Source organism: Anabrus simplex, chromosome 3, assembly GCF_040414725.1.
Source record: "Anabrus simplex isolate iqAnaSimp1 chromosome 3, ASM4041472v1, whole genome shotgun sequence".
In the NCBI taxonomy this organism is placed as follows: Eukaryota; Metazoa; Arthropoda; class Insecta; order Orthoptera; family Tettigoniidae; genus Anabrus; species Anabrus simplex.
Window position 1 is genome coordinate 231,734,256 of NC_090267.1, and position 20,506 is coordinate 231,754,761.

Here is a 20,506-nt window from a genome sequence, read left to right on the forward strand (position 1 = left end):
TGTGCTATTTAAAGAAACAGAACCGCCTCCCTGGCTTTTCTTCAAGTCCGATGGTACTTCTTGTGAAAGTACTGTGTATTAACAGGCTTCTAAAGAACTAACAAATTCCGGCACATTGTAAGTATTGAACGATGATTATAGAAGCAATAAAAAGAAGTGGATCTGGGCTGGTGGTGGTGATCATTGTTTCAAAGGGAAATACAACTCGTAAATCATTCCCCTCTTTAAAACAATCAGAGTTCTTCCTATTCGAGGAATGGGGCTATCAGCAAAATAAAGTGAAGAGCTGCAACGGACTCAGTAGAGCTCGCAAACCCAATACCGCCCGGGTGGGAAGAAAACAACAGTTAACCAAGGAGGTCAAATAGAAAAGAGAAAAGTGAGGAGCCTGGTATAGGTATGTGCAATCAATGCCACACTCAGTTACCGGCCCCGAAGTTTCAAACTCATCATTCCAGGTTCACAGCCACCAGATATCTCCCTTTAAGGCATCTTTTACAACAGGCAGGGGATAACGTGGATGTATTTTACCCCCACCTTTGGGTTGCATTTACGTTACCACCCATACAATAATAATCGGATCTCAAAAATGGAGAGAGCATACAGCTTGACAAAAAGCATCTACAAAAAGAAGTGCTTATCCTGGAATTCCAAATTAAAACATTACAGCACAGTGGACAAAACAGAACGTGTATATGGCAGTGAATGCCTGTCCATGAACTACAAGCTGGAGAAGGTAGAGGTTCTGGAAAGAAGAATCCTCAGAAAAATTATGGGAGCTGTCCAAACTAAAAGCGGATGGAAACTTCGGAGCAACAAAGAAGTTTACCAGAAGGTGGAAAAAATCTCAGAGACGATGAAGAAAAGGAGACTGACATTTCTCGGACATCTGTACAGAATGGACGCAACACACTTACCAAACAGATATTTGATTACTTCTAGAGAAAAAAAAGACCACTATAGCAAGGATTAAGGAAACGAAGAAGGATATGGAAAGGTTAAGCATCTCGGAAGTCTAGTTGTTAGAAAGGAATACGTTTAGGAACACAGTGAAGACTCTAGAAGGGGTTCAAGCCGCAGGAAGAACTAAGAAGACCGGAAGAGCCTGGACAGACGAACAACGGAAGCAGGCCAGTGAACTCATGCAGGAGTACTGGAACAGAGAAAACTCCGCACGAAGAAATGAAGCTGTAGCGTGATCCTTAGTGGTAATAATAATAATAATAATAATAATAATAATAATAATAATAGAAGAAGAAGAAAGTTGGGGAGAGATCGATTTTAATCTATCTACCAGTACCTGAGTAAAGGAAACAAAAGGGATTAACTACGGCAAGCTAGTCAATTACAACATTCATTTGCAGATGATCTAGCAATTCTATCCAAGAACAGGCAAGAACCAATTCACTCCCTGTAAAAAACTTAATACAATTGCAATACAATTGTAATACAATTTATAAATTACAAAATGTCTATAGAACTACACGGAACAGGCACAACAAAAAATCAATATCCCGCAACGCTAAATTATGTAAAACACAACACCTTAACTAAGCGTGGGACATTATACGCGTCCGAAACCCTGATCATTGGAGACAGCTACACATAAGAAGTGTAGATGTAAAGAAGTTATACCAGTATTCTGAGAAAATATCATACACTATTAGAAAAGGACGACTGAAATGTAATGGTCATATTCAAACAGTGGACAATGCAGGACTTAATGGATGATAGAAACTGAAAAAGACCTTCACCATAACAAACGAAAAGGCTCGCTTTAGAACGTTGGCGAATAAACAGAATGTTGCAGGGAAACCCAAGATGAGAACCAACACTACGTCGACGGAAGAACGGAAGAAACATCATAGTGAGAGGGCGAAGAGATTCTATAAAGAGAAGAAAGCATGTGTATCTGATAAATATGTTCAATCGCCCTCCTTAGATGGGCACAACGTTGTGGGTAGAAAGAGAAAAATTAATTTGTGTCATCGTCCCAAGGTAGTGCAGGTCTCTTCAGCTCATATGGAGGTGAGCTGTATGTACCTTTTTCAGCACATATCAGTATTCCTGACAACCTTAAATTTCTGACAGTACCGGGAATCGAACCCGGCCCTCCGAGAACGGCAGCTAATAGCTTTAACCGTTATATTACGGAAATGTAAATAATAATAATAATAATAATAATAATACAATACTAATAACTATTAATATTATTTATGGCCGATGCAATGACCTAGATGTTAGGCCACTTTAAACAACAAGTAATCATCATCATCATCATCATTACTGTATTTGTGGCCTCAGCTACCGTGTGCAGGCATTTTGGTTTCACGTCATTTAGGTTGTCTGCGTATCCCTTCACTGTTCCGTTTTATTCAACTAGAGGGCAGGCGATTGATGGTTGAGTTTTCAATTAATAATGTCGGGTGACACCAAATGTGTCAAGAGACCTTCGGAATTTATAATCTTGATCATTTTTATAGGCCGATTGGTCCGTATTGACAAAATACAATAATCTATGTTATATGGAGCCACCTAGTCAATACTTATTTGTGACAACAAATAGTTATCATTTTATTTAGTTCAGGACATATTTCGGGATTCTATTCAAATCACTTCATCAGCCCCCTTAGAATACAATCCCGAAATAAGTACTGAAATAAATAAAACGTAGATAACAATTTGTTGTCACAAATAAGTATTGACTAGGTAGACCCATATAAGAGATTATTAAATATATCTTCGTACGATATCGAGTGCCACATATACACTGACTGACAGAGGAAATGCAGCACCAAGAAGGAGTGGTCAGAACTTTATGCCAATTGCAGGGTAGACTGACGTCACTGAGGTATGCTCATGATGTGAAATGCGCCGCTGTGCTGCGCACGTAGCGAACGATAAATGGGACACTGCGTTGGCGAATGGCCCACTTCGTACCGTGATTTCTCAGCCGACAGTCATTGTAGAACGTGTTGTCGTGTGCCACAGGACACGTGTATAGCTAAGAATGCCAGGCCGCCGTCAACGGAGGCATTTCCAGCAGACAGACGACTTTACGAGGGGTATGGTGATCGGGCTGAGAAGGGCAGGTTGGTCGCTTCGTCAAATCGCAGCCGATACCCATAGGGATGTGTCCACGGTGCAGCGCATGTGGCGAAGAAGGTTGGCGCAGGGACATGTGGCACGTGCGAGGGTCCAGGCGCAGCCCGAGTGACGTCAGCACGCGAGGATCGGCGCATCCGCCGCCAAGCGGTGGCAGCCCCGCACGCCACGTCAACCGCCATTCTTCAGCATGTGCAAGACACCCTGGCTGTTCCAATATCGACCAGAACAATTTCCCGTCGATTGGTTGAAGGAGGCCTGCACTCCCGGCGTCCGCTCAGAAGACTACCATTGACTCCACAGCATAGACGTGCACGCCTGGCATGGTGCCGGGCTAGAGCGACTTGGATGAGGGAATGGCGGAACGTCGTGTTCTCCGATGAGTCACGCTTCTGTTCTGTCAGTGATAGTCACCGCAGACGAGTGTGGCGTCGGCGTGGAGAAAGGTCAAATCCGGCAGTAACTGTGGAGCGCCCTACCGCTAGACAACGCGGCATCATGGTTTGGGGCGCTATTGCGTATGATTCCACGTCACCTCTAGTGCGTATTCAAGGCCCACCGCTACGTGAAGCATGTTCTGCGGCCGGTGGCACTCCCGTACCTTCAGGGGCTGCCCAATGCTCTGTTTCAGCAGGATAATGCCCGCCCACACACTGCTCGCATCTCCCAACAGGCTCTACGAGGTGTACAGATGCTTCCGTGGCCAGCGTACTCTCCGGATCTCTCACCAATCGAACACGTGTGGGATCTCATTGGACGCCGTTTGCAAACTCTGCCCCAGCCTCGTACGGACGACCAACTGTGGCAAATGGTTGACAGAGAATGGAGAACCATCCCTCAGGACACCATCCGCACTCTTATTGACTCTGTACCTCGACGTGTTTCTGCGTGCATCGCCGCTCGCGGTGGTCCTACATCCTACTGAGTCGATGCCGTGCGCATTGTGTAACCTGCATATCGGTTTGAAATAAACATCAATTATTCGTCCGTGCCGTCTCTGTTTTTTCCCCAACTTTCATCCCTTTCGAACCACTCCTTCTTGGTGTTGCATTTGCTCTGTCAGTCAGTGTACTTTCTTCCGCCGTTTAACAGTGTGACTACTTCCGCCGGGTTTGAACCCGTGATCTTGGTATCCAGAGGCTGATACTGAGGGAGCTACTCATAAAGCGAAGAGATCCTGCTTACCAATACATAAAGTTACCTTTTAATGTGCATGTTTGCCGAATTTTTTGACGTAGAATAAATCTTTAATTTCGTTCATGCACTGTGCCCTGCGCAGAATTTCAATCGTACCGCGGGAATATACAGTCATTTAGGCTTCGTAACTTCGTAACTACAAACGATATCGAAATTGTTAAAATACGATTAAGATGGCGAAAAGATGAAAACATTCTTTAAATTACTTACAATACGTCATGGCAAATGGTAGGGGCGTCCGAAACTTTGTATTGAAATCGATATTGTTGCGACACAGTAAAATTAATAGTGCTAGACAGGGCCTCTCAAACGTCCAAAACCTCACGCGTGCAAACAGCGGCGCAGAGTTCATGTGCACAGTGTATCGGTCCCGCCCGGCTCGGCTCGGACCAACGCTTCGTCTCTGGGCTACTCGGCTAAGCTCGGCTCAACTCGGCTCGGATTTGGAGTGCTACGGAGCAAGTGAGGAAGAGGGAGACAGGGGGAGCGAGCGAGACAGGCATGGGGAAAGAAAGAGATAGCACTATTGCTCCAAATCGAGGAGTAGGGGTCTGCACTCTGGTCAGCCAAGCGAAGTCGTCTTTTGCACCGTGCACAGTGCACGCACCCTGAGAGGCCCTGTGCTGGAGAGTTGTAAGTGGTATCGATACATTTCCGTCACACTGGTCACCGTAACTTCCAGAATTTCGTGACAACTGAAAAGCTGAAGATAGTGCTAAATTTGAAAGTGTCCAGATATCTTCAGTCTAAATGGACCGGAAACTACTATAAATGCGTTCAGGAGGATAGAGTAAGCCCATAACGTCTGAGAGTGCTAGCAGCAAGGGAGTGGAGGCGTTCGCGCAGTAGTACGTACAGCCCAGCACATCTACCGCGTCTGTGGGCTGGGAGTCAAATGTAGCTGAAGAAGTAGTCGTTGGGGAACTCTTGCAGACAATCTCCGACCACCAGCCGCTCGGAAAAGGTCACCAGGGCCGAGTGGAGGAGGAGCATTGGGCAAGATTTGTTGCTACATCTAATTCGATCTACTTAATTTCTGTCAGAAAGACGCCATAAACTTTGCCGCCTTAACTTCTATTTTCTTTTTAATTTGTGATTTACGAGTAGTTGAACTGTTGCGAGTGTTGATATTGTTGCATCGTGTAACTAACCACTAGTTCATATCGGTGTGTAAATAATTAATTGCTTTAGGAGGGCAAACACGAATTCGGCCCCAAACCATGAACGCTAGAAAACGCCCTGAATGGAATGTCAATCCTCGCGTATGAATTCGGCCTCGACCCCGAAAACTAGGCAGCATAACCAGTAAACACACACTTACTGCTTTGATTTCGGAGGAATTCTGGAAAAATCTAGGCATGTGAAGCGAGCGAGGTCAATATACATATTAACATTCAGTCTCATCTAACAGTTCGTTGAAAGTGGCAAGTTTAAGTATGTTTGCAGCATTTTTTGACGAAGTCCTTCATTTCGTTCCTGTACTATGTCCTGCATAGAATGTAGTTGACTTATAGGTATAGTGCTAAAGTTCATTCATTCATTATTTATTTATTTACTACGAAACCTTTACAGAGTCTGTGGAAGGCCAGGGGGAAATGACACTTGAAATAATCAAACTTATAATAATATGGCGTAATATAGATTTAATGAAAATACAAGTGAAAGAGGAAAGACTCTTATAGTTTTGAATCATTTTAAGTTTAAACATAGTAAATATTTAAAGTCCACGGGAGAGCTGGCGTGGAGTTGTACCGGTGATAACTGGAAAGCCGTACTGTACACATTTGAAGATGGAACGCTATTTTCCCGACAGGAAGGCGAACATCTTTTATGTGAATTTACTGGCATGAACGCTACTTTCCTTAACCATTTGTTCTGTGTGACTTTAACAGAAAAATATAAAATACTGCCATAACTTAATAATATTCTTAGCTAAAATGCCTACCAACAAATGAATGCTTGTAAAATTATTTTGAATGTTAACCAAATACAAATTATAGAAAAATGGTTTTATTACAAGTTTTGAGAAGACAGCTAGTCAGCAATTCTATAAAAAGAAAGGCTTTGGACGACGTCGACGAAAGACCCACTAAACTGACTATGCAAAAAATCAAGGATCATGCAAGGGTTTTAAGCACCTTGAACCGGGAAGTTACACTATATATAAGAAATATTATTGCCACAACTCGTTTGAAACTGTTACCATAACTTCCAAAATCCTCAGCAGAAGTGCAATCCGCAATGGACAAGATCGACATAAATACAGTCGAAACGAAAGTTTTTTTTCGGCAAATGGCCTCGTGAAAGAAATGACTATGTTTTCTTGCGAAACCAGTTTCAGGTAAGGAATTTGTGTGAAAAAGACATTGTGCTTATGGACGAGACATTTGAATATGCACCTAACACTTGTTGCAACTTTTTACTCTGCATGGCTACTCAAATGGATAATACGTTCCCTTAGCTTATTTATTACTTAAGGACAAGGAAAAACAAACATAGATACATAAATGCCTTCAAATTTCTGAAAAATAAACGTAACAGTTTAAACCACATACAACAATTGTTGCAACTGACTTTGAACAGAGTACCACCGAGAGTGTGATGTCTGAAAATCCTCATACCAAACGAGTCGGCTGCAGGTCCCATCCTGGATAAGTGTAGTAAGTGATACATCCGTTGTAACTGAAATTAACATTGATGTTGTTGGTTTTTGAGGTATCATAATCAAACAACGTTGTCCCCGAATCCTTTTAATATTTTTGTGTTGAAGGGAAAATTAACATACCCGGCATATCTATATATAGGCTATATATATCATATCTTGCCTTCGTAGTCAAATTTAGTTACCGACTATTATTATTATTTTAAAATATGTATTTGACATGTAGCAGTATGTGTATCTGAAATGAGAGTACCCACCTACCAGGTTTTGGACAACTCTTTCCTACCAAAACAATTTTCAGTCTGCTCACATCTCAACAAGTTAACTGGCTTAATCCTCTGTTAGTTAATTTTTCCGTATTACTTTATTTTCAGGTAGAGAAAAATCCAGGAACATTGCCTGTCTACAGAGTACAAGGAGCAAGATCAGAAGTGGGGAGGTTGCACCCTTGTTGCTTTGGACTTGAGTACGTCAGACTGGAGGAAATAGAAGATGCCTTCTCTAAACTCATAGTAATCCAACTAGCGAATCGAGATTTGTCCGTCTTTACTGATAACCTTACAGGACAATGACAGGAATGATATACCTGTCTCCCTCCGCACAGGTGATCAGTCGATCCTCAGCGTTGTGGCGTACTACTAACGCGTGCTCTTTCACTCATCCGAACACATCCAACTTTTTTTAAATTTACAGAGTGCGCGGACACAGTTATATGAGAATAAACAGCGCTTAAAGTGGAAGTGCTCAAAAAAAATTAAAATAAGTATTCGTAGAAAAGAAATTACTGCTATTTAAGAATGGTAAAATTAACAGGACTCAATTTGTGAAGTGTGCTTCTTTCAGGGTAGCTTTTGAAGCCGCGGGATAATTTACTGTTTGTTTGAATATGTGTAAATTTGATATTCTTCCAGTAAATTTATGTTTGAATAATTAATGTTTACGGATATATGTTTACAATCAACATAACCTCATTCAAGGTATATGCGCTACTCGTGTAGAGAGAGCAGAGTGGGATACAGTGAACAAGCTTGGTGAGAAAGAGGGGTTTCGAGGGACTCGGGACTGAATTCGTGTCTTTCCCAGAATATGCGCTTCCCTCTGGAGCCGAATTCATGTTATCTCCTTTAGGAATGTAAGCTGATTAGCTTAAAATCAGGTCAGTTGAATAGTGGCATTTACGAATAATACAGTAATAACCAAATTGTTCAAGGATGAAATCTGCCTAGCTGAGGCTGTAAAGGCGCCGGAAGGACGTGACCAGAAGGTCAAAAAAATTAACAAACGAGATTTCCACTTCTGCAGCGGCACATGGGCCTGGGGTTCACTCAGCCTACACAAAAAATGAGGACAGTGTTAATGCATGGGAGCAAAGGCGGCGGATCATAGTGTTAACAAGGTTACGTGAAATGGAAGCCTTTACCTTCCACTCCTCCAAGGGCCTTCATGGTCTGTACGGAGAAGGCAATTGGTAAGGGATTATATCTTTAAAAGTTTCATGAATAATATACGGTAGTTATATAAGTGAATATCCAGTAGTGCATTAAGATACTCTTTGTTTTTGTGTAGGCTAATGTTTAGCTATTTTCATAAGTAACATTCAAGTTTGCCGGGCTGAGTAACTCAGAGGGTTGAGACGCTGGCCTTCTCACCCTAACATGCCAGGTTCGACCCTGGCTCAGTCCGGTGGTATTTGAAGGTGCCCAAATACCTCAGCCCTGTGTCGATAGATTTACTGCACGTAAAAGAACTCCTGCGGGACCAAAGTCCGGCACCTGCGCGTCTCCGAAAACCGTAAAAGCCAATAACAGGGGTTTAGCCAAGGGTGAGTTACTGGGGGTTATACCCCCCACCCCCCACCCTTGGAAGTTTTACAAAAGAAAATAAACGGAAACTGACAATAAAGAAGTGAAAGTCGACTCAATGTGTTGGCTTTTTTTAACATTCACAGAGACGTGATTGTAAAACCAACAGATCCCTGGATCTACTTTCTAAGAAGCCTCGAAGGTTGGATTTAAAGTGTAACCTGAACACACCATTCGCTGTAAAACTGTTGACCCTGATCATGTTGTTTTCGTTCTGTATTTTATTGTAAGATTTTGTAGTGTACTGCAATCTGAATATCAATATAATTCACTTGTATCAGTGTCCTTGTAAAGACACCCATGCATGCGCACACCACACACTCGCAAGCATCTTCATTATGTTCTGTTGTCTTTTTGTAACTATAAACTTTACCCCCCCCCCCCCTCCAATTGGTCGATCCTAGTTACGCTACTGACTTCTTTAGTATCATGATTGTATGGCCACTATAGAGTAACTAGGATAAAAGTATGTAAATTACTACCTGAGTATGACAAAAATAATACAGATCGAATGAGATAAAGTTTTAAATTACTTCGCAATGAATAACGCAAAGTCCAAATGTAGAATAGTGCGCATGCGTGAGCGTGTGATTGCTTACAACCAAGCAGTAACCAGAACCAAATATTACATTTCTGATCTGTTGATAAATGGGCCCAAGTGCGGGCTAGTGGTTGGAAACCTGTCGAAGGCAGAGGTCGGCTGACCCCAGAGGGGAAACGGAGCCATTAACCCTGCTGTCTAAAATACAGGGAGAAATCTATGTCGGTTTGTTTAAAAGTAGGTCTATGCCCTTTACTATATGGGTTGCCTACCTCATAGGCGCTACCCCCATTTTAATTCAACCCTTGAACAACTTTCCTTACTCGTATCGTATTACTTCTGAATCATTTTCTGGACATTCTCATTTGTCACAATTCCTTAGTTCATATTTTCTCATCCGTCATATTTCATATAGTTGCTTCTAAGTTTCTGAAGCCATCCATGTCTCCGCCATGACACCTTCTACTCAGCTGTTCCTATTGGCTGCTCTGCACCTTTCACTTCTCTGGTACTCTATTACTGAAAGTTATATTCATTTACTATTCAGGTAAATACCCCGCCCTATTAGGATTCGAACTCCAGTGTTCAACATTCATACTCCAGCGCATTACCCCAAAACTATATATACTGTCGGACGCAGTCATTGAAATACTGGGTAATAAAGTTCTAAAGAGAAGGGGGCATAAACTCCATTCCTAATGTATAAGTGACATGAATTTGATTTTGTTGGCACAGTGTAGGAAAAGGGGTACCGTAATTAATGTATTGGTCCACCTCTGTGGTGTAGTGATTAGTGTGATTATCTGCCACCGCCGGAGGCCCGTGTTCAATTCCCAAGTATAGCAGGACTTTTTGAAAAGTGGTACGAAGGCTGAAACAGGGTGGTTCGATTCCCTCCTCAGCCATCCTTGAAGAGGTTTTCCGTAATTTCCCACTTCTCCTAACTTAAGGCCAGAGCCGCTTTCATCCCTCTTCCTTGTCCATGCATTTCGAACTCCCCATCCCGCCAAAAGGCTCCTGGTGAAAATACATAGCAGGTGAGACCGCCTGGGTGAGGTACTGGTCCTCCTCCCCAGTTTTATCTACCCGACTCAAAGTCTCACGCTCCAGGACACTGCCCTTGAGACGGTAGGTGTGGGATCCCCCGCCGAGTCCGAGGGACAAACCAACCCTGGATGATAAACGGAGTAAGTAAGTAGGTAAGTAGTAAGTAAGTAAGTAAGTAAGTAAGTAAGTAAGAAATAAGGCATACTACCGATTTCATTACTATATTTAAAACAATTCTATATTATTTCGGTCACTTACGGTATGTTTTACAATAGGGAACATGCTAAACAAAATTCACGATAATTTTGCTTGTAGAAAAGGATTTTAATAAGCCTTTTATTTATTCCTCTTTATTACCGATGATTTCAGTGTGTTTGCCCGACAGTGAAGTTTGGTCTCGGGGTAAGGCGCTGGAGTGTGAATAGAGGACATTTGGAGTTTGATTCCCGGTCGGGCCGACAACTTTTACTGAATATAGATGAACATAACTTTGAATAATAGAGTACCAAGGAAGTGAGAGGTGCAGAGCAGCAAATAGGAACCAGTTGGATACAACACCTGCGTAGAAGGTGTCATGGCGGAGACACGGGCGGCTTTAGAAACGTAGAAGTAAATATCTGAAATAAGGCGGATAAGAAATTATGAAATAAGGAAATCTGAAGAACGATAATGTCCAGGAAATTGTTCAGAAGAAATACACTCAGCACAAAAATTAGGGGAACAGGTTTTTAATGCTGTGTAGAATCTCGACATATGGATTTGAGGAAAGAAACACATGTTGGTGGAAGAACTGCATGCTTTGTTTAATTAGCAACAACAAAACCATCGCTATTGCATTTAACTATTCACCACAATTCACAAAACAACAGATGAACTACCACAATCACAATGTGAAGTTCTTGCTGAAGAGTCTGCATACCCGAGCGATAGTTGTCTAATACCGTGTTGCACCTCCCCTAGCTTCAATTACAGCTGCACACCTGCGTGGCATGCTGCGTATGTAACGTCGGATGACTGCCTGTGGAATGGCGTCCCACCCCTCAACCAGTGCTTCGATGACGTCGTGTGATGTTTGTGGAGCATTTTCGCGCTGCCGAATCCGTCTCTGCAATACCAGTGCTCCAGTGGATTTAGGTCGGGGCTCCCTGCAGGCCACTCCATCACATGATGTGCAATCGCTGGAGATGATCTCTGGTGTATCGTGGAGTATGGGCTGTCGTATTGTCATGCATCAGCAAGAAATCAGAACCTACACCAAGGGCAGCACGAACAATGTGTCATTCAGACGGCCAGGTATCAGCACAAGATCCGTACGATTATCAACCACGATCCCTCCCCAAACCATGACCGATCCACCACCATGTCTGTCCACTTCCTGCATAATACCTTCAACGAATCGCTGCCTAGTCGTCTCCACACGCGTTGACGGCCATCCGGTCCATTTAAGGTAAACCTGGACTCATCTGTAAACATTACCTGACTCCAGTGACGATGTTCTCTGGCAAATGCAAGACGAGCTCTGCGGTGTTCCCTAGTGAGGGGGGTTACACGAGCAGGTTTTCTTGAGCGTATGTTATCCTCTCTTAATCGGTTGCGTACGGTCTGAACACACAGCTGAACACCAGAGGCTCTTGTAAGGTCACTTCGAAGTTCCCTGGCACTACTGGAGGGCCGGCGTAGTGCTGATAACCATAGGAATGTGTCTTGTTGAGCAGTACTTTTCCATATACGACCTTGTCCACGGCATCTAACATACCCTTCTTTCTCCGCATGACGATGCCAGAGCCTGTGCACAACGGATGGAAACACTCTGAGGTCGTTCGCCACATACCGCATTGTTCTCCTTTCTGACGTAGGGCAACAGCTCGGAACACGTCTGCTTCTATTACATGCCTCATGCTGACTGTCTCATATTCAAATAATGCGTATTAACGTCACCAATAGCGTGGCTACAGTGGTTCGTGTACTGCGGACTACTTTGTATTAAGACCCGACGGGACTGGAAGCATGTTTATGTTAACTAGGGTAACCTTTACGCAATTAAATCACCGTGACTGCGTTACTGTGGTGTGCAGCGATTTGTATAAACCTGTAAATATTTCATGCTCCACGACATAAACTTTTACAGCATGTTAAACATGTGTTCCCCTAATTTTTGTGCTGAGTGTACGATATAAGTAAGGTAAGATCTTCAAGGGTTGAATTGAAAATGGGGTAGCGCCTGAGAGGTAGGCAACGCACACAGCAGGGATCAACGACCTACGTTTCAACGAACCGACATAGAGTCCTCCCTGTATTTTAGACAGCAGGGGTAATGGCTCCGGTTTCCCCTCTGGGGTCGGCCGACCTCTGCCTTCAATGTGTTAACCACTAGAACATCCTTGGCCCTACATTTATCAACAGACCAGAAATCCACGATTTAGTTCTGGTTACTGATTGGTTGTAAGCGATCACATACTCACGCATGCGCACTAGAGTTTACTGTGACTTGCTATTGTTCTTTATAACCATCAGTCACATCCATTTTCACTGATACCAACACGTATATATTTTTCGCCCGTAGACTACTTCATTACATTTATTGTTTGAGTTCCTATATGTTTTATGTTTTTCATCCCGTAATTTTTCGTGCTGACGACACTAGTTAGTGGTGTCTAAACGACTTCCGTTGTCAGACGCTATTGTAGATTTTATGATTTTATTTTCCTACTTGTATAATCATCTGTCCATATAGAGTAGTAATTATTCTTATCGTGTAAAACTTCAGATACCGTAATTAAAGTATTGGTTTGTGAACGCCAAAATAAATTACGTTAAGAGGAAAAGAATCGCAATTACCTGCTCGTGTGTGTGGGTTATAATATTCAATAAGTGCTCGCAATGATTTAGAAGGTTTGACATCTTATCCCAAACGATATAAAACCCCTATGGTAAGTGTAAGAATACGTCAATGAATTATTATCCTTAAAGAATTGGCTAAAATACTCGTAGTATATTGATGCACATGTGAGGTAGTGGTCAGTAATTAACTTCCAAAGAATCAATCAAGGGTTAGCTGAAGGTAGTGGATGAGGTGATCCACAGGATTTGGCGTATTTTCAAACGCAACACGCTCTCCTACACATTTTATCTCCATGCCAGAACATTAGAATCTGATTAAGGCTTCAGATCCGTAGACGTTAAATGATCACGCTTCCACATTATTAGGAAGGTATTTCGGTATTATTCACTGTGAACTAATGAAATTATTACATATCCTCCCAACCCCCTGAATTTTTGCAATCCCCGCTCAATTCAGTACATTCACCTCTACATTTCTATTCACCTCTTTCATCCCATCAGGTGCCACTTCATTCCGGTATTCATCGTATAATACACACAGGGATCGTCTCTTGCAACATATCGTCTAGAGTACATATTACCGAGCTCGATAGCTGCAGTCGCTTAAGTGCGGCCAGTATCCAGTATTCGGGAGATAATAGGTTCGAATCCCACTGTCGGCAGCCCTGAAAATGGTTTTCCGTGGTTTCCCATTTTCACACCAGGCAAATGCTGGGGCTGTACCTTAATTAAGGCCACGGCCGCTTCCTTCCCACTCCTACCCCTTTCCTGTCCCATCGTCGCCATAAGACCTATCTGTGTCGGTGCGACGTAAAGCAACTAGCAAAAAAAAAGAGTACACAGTACTTGTATTTGTTACCCCATAATCTCGTCATTTCTAATCACATACAAGTCCACTTTGTACTCTATGTGTTAAAAGGAACATTGTTCTTTTACCTTGCAATTTCTTTCAAGATGTCCGTGTTCAAGCCTGGCATATTTATTTTCAAGTAGGCTACCCATGTGCTAGTTTTATTCGGTGTAAATTAAACCGGAAATATTTTTCTAATGGGCCTACCCTCCCATTTCATTTTACAGTTCCGTGTTTTCCTTTATTGTTCAAAAGTCTGCCGAGTTCATATCAGGTATTTGTTTTTCTTCTTTATTAGAATCGAAATTTAAAATAATACTCCTATTTTCGTTGTGGGTTTTTTGGCTGTGAGTGAAACAGCTCGATAGCTGCAGTCGCTTAAGTGCGGCCAGTATCCAGTATTCGGGAGATAGTAGGTTCGAACCCCACTGTCGGCAGTCCTGAAAATGGTTTTCCGTGGTTTCCTATTTTCACACCAGGCAAATGCTGGGGCTGTACCTTAATTAAGGCCACGGCCGCTTCCTTCCCACTCCTAGCCCTTTCCTTTCCCATCGTCGCCGTAAGACCTATCTGTGTCGGTGCGACGTAAAACAACTAGCGTAATACTCTTCAGTTGTGATATAGCATATATCCTCTCTCTGTCCTTGTGTATTCCTGGATGAACTAAAATGAACAAACGCTTTAAAGAAGCCAATTTGTCTAATAGAAGTAATTATTTCACCTTTAATGTACCACAGCACGAATTTTCCTAAGCAAATATACGGTTTCGTGTGCATAACACAAAACCCTCATGACAGTGGCATCTTGCTATCAAAATCCTGGTATCGTAATCTACTGTTAAACGTAGGTAAGTCTGTAAAGAAGGCAGCGCAGATCATAAAATTTAAATAAGAGTATTTGAATCCGAATGTAACGGATGCACTGCGAATTTTTACTTAGCGTTAGACTTGAGAACTAATAGGGGAGAGAAACTAAGGCATTTTCACAATACCAGCTAAGTAAATAAATATCTCCCAGTTATTACTTAAGAGGAACTTCTACAGTATCATACTTGTAATCCACGGTCAAGTAAAAGCTATAAAAATTATATAATTAAGTAAACAACTCTTTGAATAGGACGATAATAATGATCACATGAGCTACATATTTAAATTACTTCGTAGTGAATAACGCCAAGTCCAAGTGTATAGCAGTGCGCATGTTTGACAACTAGTCAGTGACCAAAACCAAATCTTGGATTTCTGGTCTGTTGATAAATGTACGGCCAAGAGTGGGCTAGTGATTGGGAACACGTCAATGGCAACCGTTGTCCGACCCTAGCTGTCTAAAATACAAGGACTACTCTATGCCGGTTTATCCAAAATACGTCGATGAATAGCTCACAGGCGCATGTTCCACTTTCAGTCCAACCCTTGAATGGAGTCCTTTACTCACATCGTATTTCTTCCTAAACATTTCCAGGACTTCCCAACTTCAGACTTGTTTCTTCGCATGCGTCATATTTCAGACATGCGTTTCCAAGTTTCTCCAGTCCTGCATATCGACGGCATGATATCATCTATTCAGTCCTTAGTAAGAGAATAGACCTAGTAAGAAGCATTCACACAGGTACGACTAGTAGGTACAATACTGTAATAATATGTTGAACTGAATACAATCGAATTAATTCCAGTATTAAAAAAATATTTTTGTAAGCTCTAATTCGCTATCAGTACTACAAAAGACGCAAAATAAAATAAACGGTAACTGACAATAAACAAGTGAAAGTCGGCCTCAATGTGTAGGCTCTTTGGAACATTGACAGAGACATGATTGTAAAACCAACAGATCCATTTAATCTATTTTTAAGAAGCCTCGAATGTTGGATTTTAGATTGTAAACTGAACATACCATTCGCCCTGAAGATGATTTTCCGTGGTTTCACACTTTCACCTCAGAAAATTGCTGGGGTTGCACCTTAATTAAGGCCACAGTCGCTTCCTTCACAGTTCTAGCCCTGACCTACCACATGGTCGCCATAAGACATACAGTATATGTGTCGGTGCGACGTAAAACAAATTGAAAAACAAATCAGAACATTTCAACATCTCAGCAACTACTTAAGGAATTTTTCAAAATATAGCCCATACGTAGATACACTATTATTGAGTTGTATATGGCATAAACTGTGTACCGTAGTGGTTAGCGTGATTAGCTGCCACCCCCGGAGGCCCGGGTTCGATTCCCGGCTTTGCCATGAAATTTGAAAAGTGGTACGAAGGCTGGAATGGGGTCCACTCAGCCTAGGATGGTCATCTGAGTAGAAGGGGGTTCGATTCTCACCTCAGCCATCCTGGAAGTGGTTTGCCGTGGTTTCCAACTTCTCTTCCAGGTAAATGCCGGGATGGTACCTAACTTAAGGCAACAACCGCTTTCTTCCTTCTTCCTTGTCTATCCCTTACAATCTTCCCATCTCCAACACAAGGCCCCTGTTCAGCATAGCAGGTGCGGCCACCTGGGCGAAGTACTGGGCATCCTAACCAGTTGTATCCCCGACCCAAAGTCTCACGCTCCAGGACACCGCCCTTGAGGTGGTAGAGATGGGATCCCTCGCTGAGTCCGAGGAAAAACTAACCCTGGAGGGTAAGCAGATTAAGAAAGAAAGTGCCCAATGGCTTGTTTTATTTTAATTAAATTCCTGAGAAAACTTCATAGTTCATTATTAACGCACTTGTATTTCGGTTTTTTCAACTCTCCTAATCAGCATTGAATTTCACAGTGAATTCACTGTGAGTTCACATGTGAATTACATGTGTTTCACATGCGCTTCACAATTTGCGCCCCATTATGCCGCAAACGATTTTGCAGTGAATTATTTTTTAACTAAGAATCAAGTTGCAGAAATGTTTTCGTGAGTTTCAACATATTTCGTTTCTTTACTGCTCAGTCTGCGTTGAAATTTACTGTGAACTCACAGTGAATTTATTGTGAAATGCAATGCTGACTGGGCTTTATCAATGCAACAATAATAATAATTTCATGTGGCTATTTCTAGCCGAGTGCAGCCTTTCTAAGTCAGACCCTCCGATGAGGGTGGGCGGCATCTGCCATGTGTAGGTAACTGAGTGTTATTGTGGTGGAGGATAGTCTTATGTGTGAGTTGCGGGGATGTTGGGGACAGCACAAACACTCAGCCTCGGGGCCTTTGGAATGTACCAATGAAGATTAAAATCCCCGACCCAGCTGGGAATCGAACCTGGGACCCTCTGAACCGAAGGTCAGGACGCTGACTATTCAGCCAATGAGTCGGAGTATCAGGACAACAATAAATATACATAGATTTTTAAAAAAATTCTTGCTAGTTCTTAGTTTAAAATATATAGAGATATATGTTTAGTAATAACATTTTTATAATAAAGGAAAAAATAAATGATTACTGAAAATTACAGTTTGTTTTTGGTTACTCACAGGTATAAAAATAAGTAATTCTATATAATTAGTACAAACTAAGGAAAAAACCATCATCATCATCTGTTTACCCTCCAGGGTCGGCTTTTCCCTCGGACACAGCGAGGGATCCCACCTCTACCGCCTCAAGGGCAGTGTCCTGGAGCTTCAGACTCTTGGTCGGGGATACAACTGGGGAGAATGACCAGTACCTCGCCCAGGCGGCCTCACCTGCTATGCTGAACAGGGGCCTTGTGGAGGGATGGGAAGATTGGAAGGGATAGGCAAGGAAGAGGGAAGGAAACGGCCGTGGCCTTATATTAGGTACCATCCCGGCATTCGCCTGGAGGAGAAGTGGGAAACCACGGAAAACCACTTCCAGGATGGCTGAGGTGGGAATCGAACCCACCTCTACTCAGTTGACCTCCCGAGGCTGAGTGGACCCCGTTCCAGCCCTCGTACCACTTTTCAAATTTCGTGGCAGAGCCGGGAATCGAACCCGGGCCTCCGGGGGTGGCAGCTAATCACGCTAACCACTACACCACAGAGGCGGACCGAAAAAACCATCAATACAATCAAAAATCAACTTTCAGTGCGAAAATTGTTGTTGTTGTTTGCCTGAGACTAAAATATCAATATCAGGAGTAATGGATTCTCTCTCCTACCTTCGATGCATCGGATCGGCGTGCTTGTGTACTCTATCTGTATTTATGCTCGTATGACCCACGCGTACCAACTGAAACATTACCGCGTACCACCGGTTGGGAACCCCTGCTCTAGAGTATGATGGCACAATACCTTTTTGATAAAAGAGCCTTCTACGTATATGTCTCTCAGTCATAGCCACCCTTCAATAGTTCACGATGACGCAGTTCATACCTCACACTTCCAGGTAAACTCCATTCTGTTCTCTGCACCGCTGTTTACCTGGCCAACCTCCCAGAGTGCGCAGTCGCTCAGAAATGCGGTCGACCTCCATTCAACATACACGACCGTGAGTCAAGAGAAGACATTGAAATTCCGAAATTCGGCTAAATTTAGTTTTCTACGTGCACTTGGCAACAGAGGAAAGTTCGTCGTCCTTCTGGGGCAAGGATGAGGTGTTGCATTAGATGTTGTAACAGTGCTTGCCAGAAGACCATTGATCACATTAGTTGTGGTTCCGCAATATGCTTCACTTCTGGATCTCGTAGCTGTCAGTTCGCTCGATCCGGTTAAGATAATGAAAAATTAATTAATTACCTACTATTTCCTCAGCTGTATTACTTATCTTTCTTGACCGGGTCCGATGGCTTTCATATGAATAGCTCATCGGTTGATGTCACGAAAACCGAGCGAGTTGCCATGCGGTTAGGGTCGCGTAGATGTGAGCTTGCATTAGTGAGAAGGTGGGGTCGAATCCCACCGTCGCCAGACCTGGTTTTCTGTGGTTTACCCCATTTTCGCATCAGGCAAATGCCTTAATGAAGGCCAAGGGAGAAACTGTTAAAGTTTCCTTTGGGAAAATCATATGATCATAAATATATATTGTATTTCAATAAAATGTGTGACGTGATGTTACCTAGCAACCGTGCAGGCTGTGATGTGAAGTATTGATGGATGACAGTGTGCTGCTCACTTTATACAGATCTATGGCCTGTTGATCTGTCATCGAGCTCGATAGCTTCAGTCGCTTAAGTGGGGCCAGTATCCAGTATTCGGGAGATAGTGGGTTCGAACTCCACTGTCGGCAGCCCTGAAGATGGTTTTCAGTTGTTTCCCATTTTCACACCAGGCAAATGCTGGGGATGTACCTTAATTAAGGCCACAGCCACTTCCTTCCCACTCCTAGGCCTTTGCTGTCCCATCGTCGCCATAAGAACCATCTGCGTCGGTGTGACTTAAAACAACGTGTAAAAAGAAAAAAATTCATCTGTCAAGGCACTGTTGGTAGTAATATCCCGTCACACATTTTGTCACATGATACTATTTCGTTACGTGAATTTTCGGATGATGCCCAGCTATAAGACATATTTATGTCAAAAAAAGATGTCACGAATCTGAGTGAACCCAGTTCAACCCCTCAAGCCTGGGCGTACCACGTCTTCTAATAAAATAAGAAATAACTGCGCTATGAGTATAAGTCGACATAATCCATACGTAAAAACTTCTCTGGCGCTATCAGTCCCGTGGCATACCAAGCAGCCCCTGCAGATAATGACGTGACGCATGGTCAGCGTGACGAATTTGCTTGGCCGTTATTCTTTGCTTTACCGAGTAAGTCGGCCGTACAGTTAGTGTCGTGCAGCTGTGAACATGCATTCAGAATGTCGTGGGTTCGAACACCACTCTCGGCAGCGCTGAACATGGTTGTCCGTGGTTTCCCATTTTCACACCAGGCAAATGCTAGCGTTGTACCTTAATTAAGGCCACGGCCGCTTTCTTCCACTCCTAGCCATTTCCTATCCCATCGTTGTCATAAGACCTATCTGTGACGGTGCGACGTAAAGCAAATTATAAATATATACATTCTTTGCTTTCTAGACCGAGGCCGCAGTCTCACAGTCAGATAGCTCTTCAATTGCCGTCACGCAGGCTGAAGTGAAACAAGCTCTCAGGTCCAGGTGAAAATCTTTGACCTGCACGGAAACCGAACTCGGTACCTCCGGATAAGAGGCAGGCGCGCTATCCTTACACCACGGGGCTGGCACCACGTAATGTATATAATATAAATATACATTTCAAGCATCACATGGGTGTTCTGCTCCTTGGCTGAATGGTCAGTGTACTGAGCCTCGGTACAGAGGCCCTCGGGTTTGATTCTCAGCCGGGCTGGAGATTTTAACTGCATTTGGTTTATTCCCTTGGCTCGGAGACTGGGTATTTGTACTCGTCTTAATACATGCAATAGTGGATACATCCCTCAACTCGGGATTGTTGTCAGGAAGGGTATCCGACCGTAAAACTAGGCAAAATCCACATCCACCACTGATCCC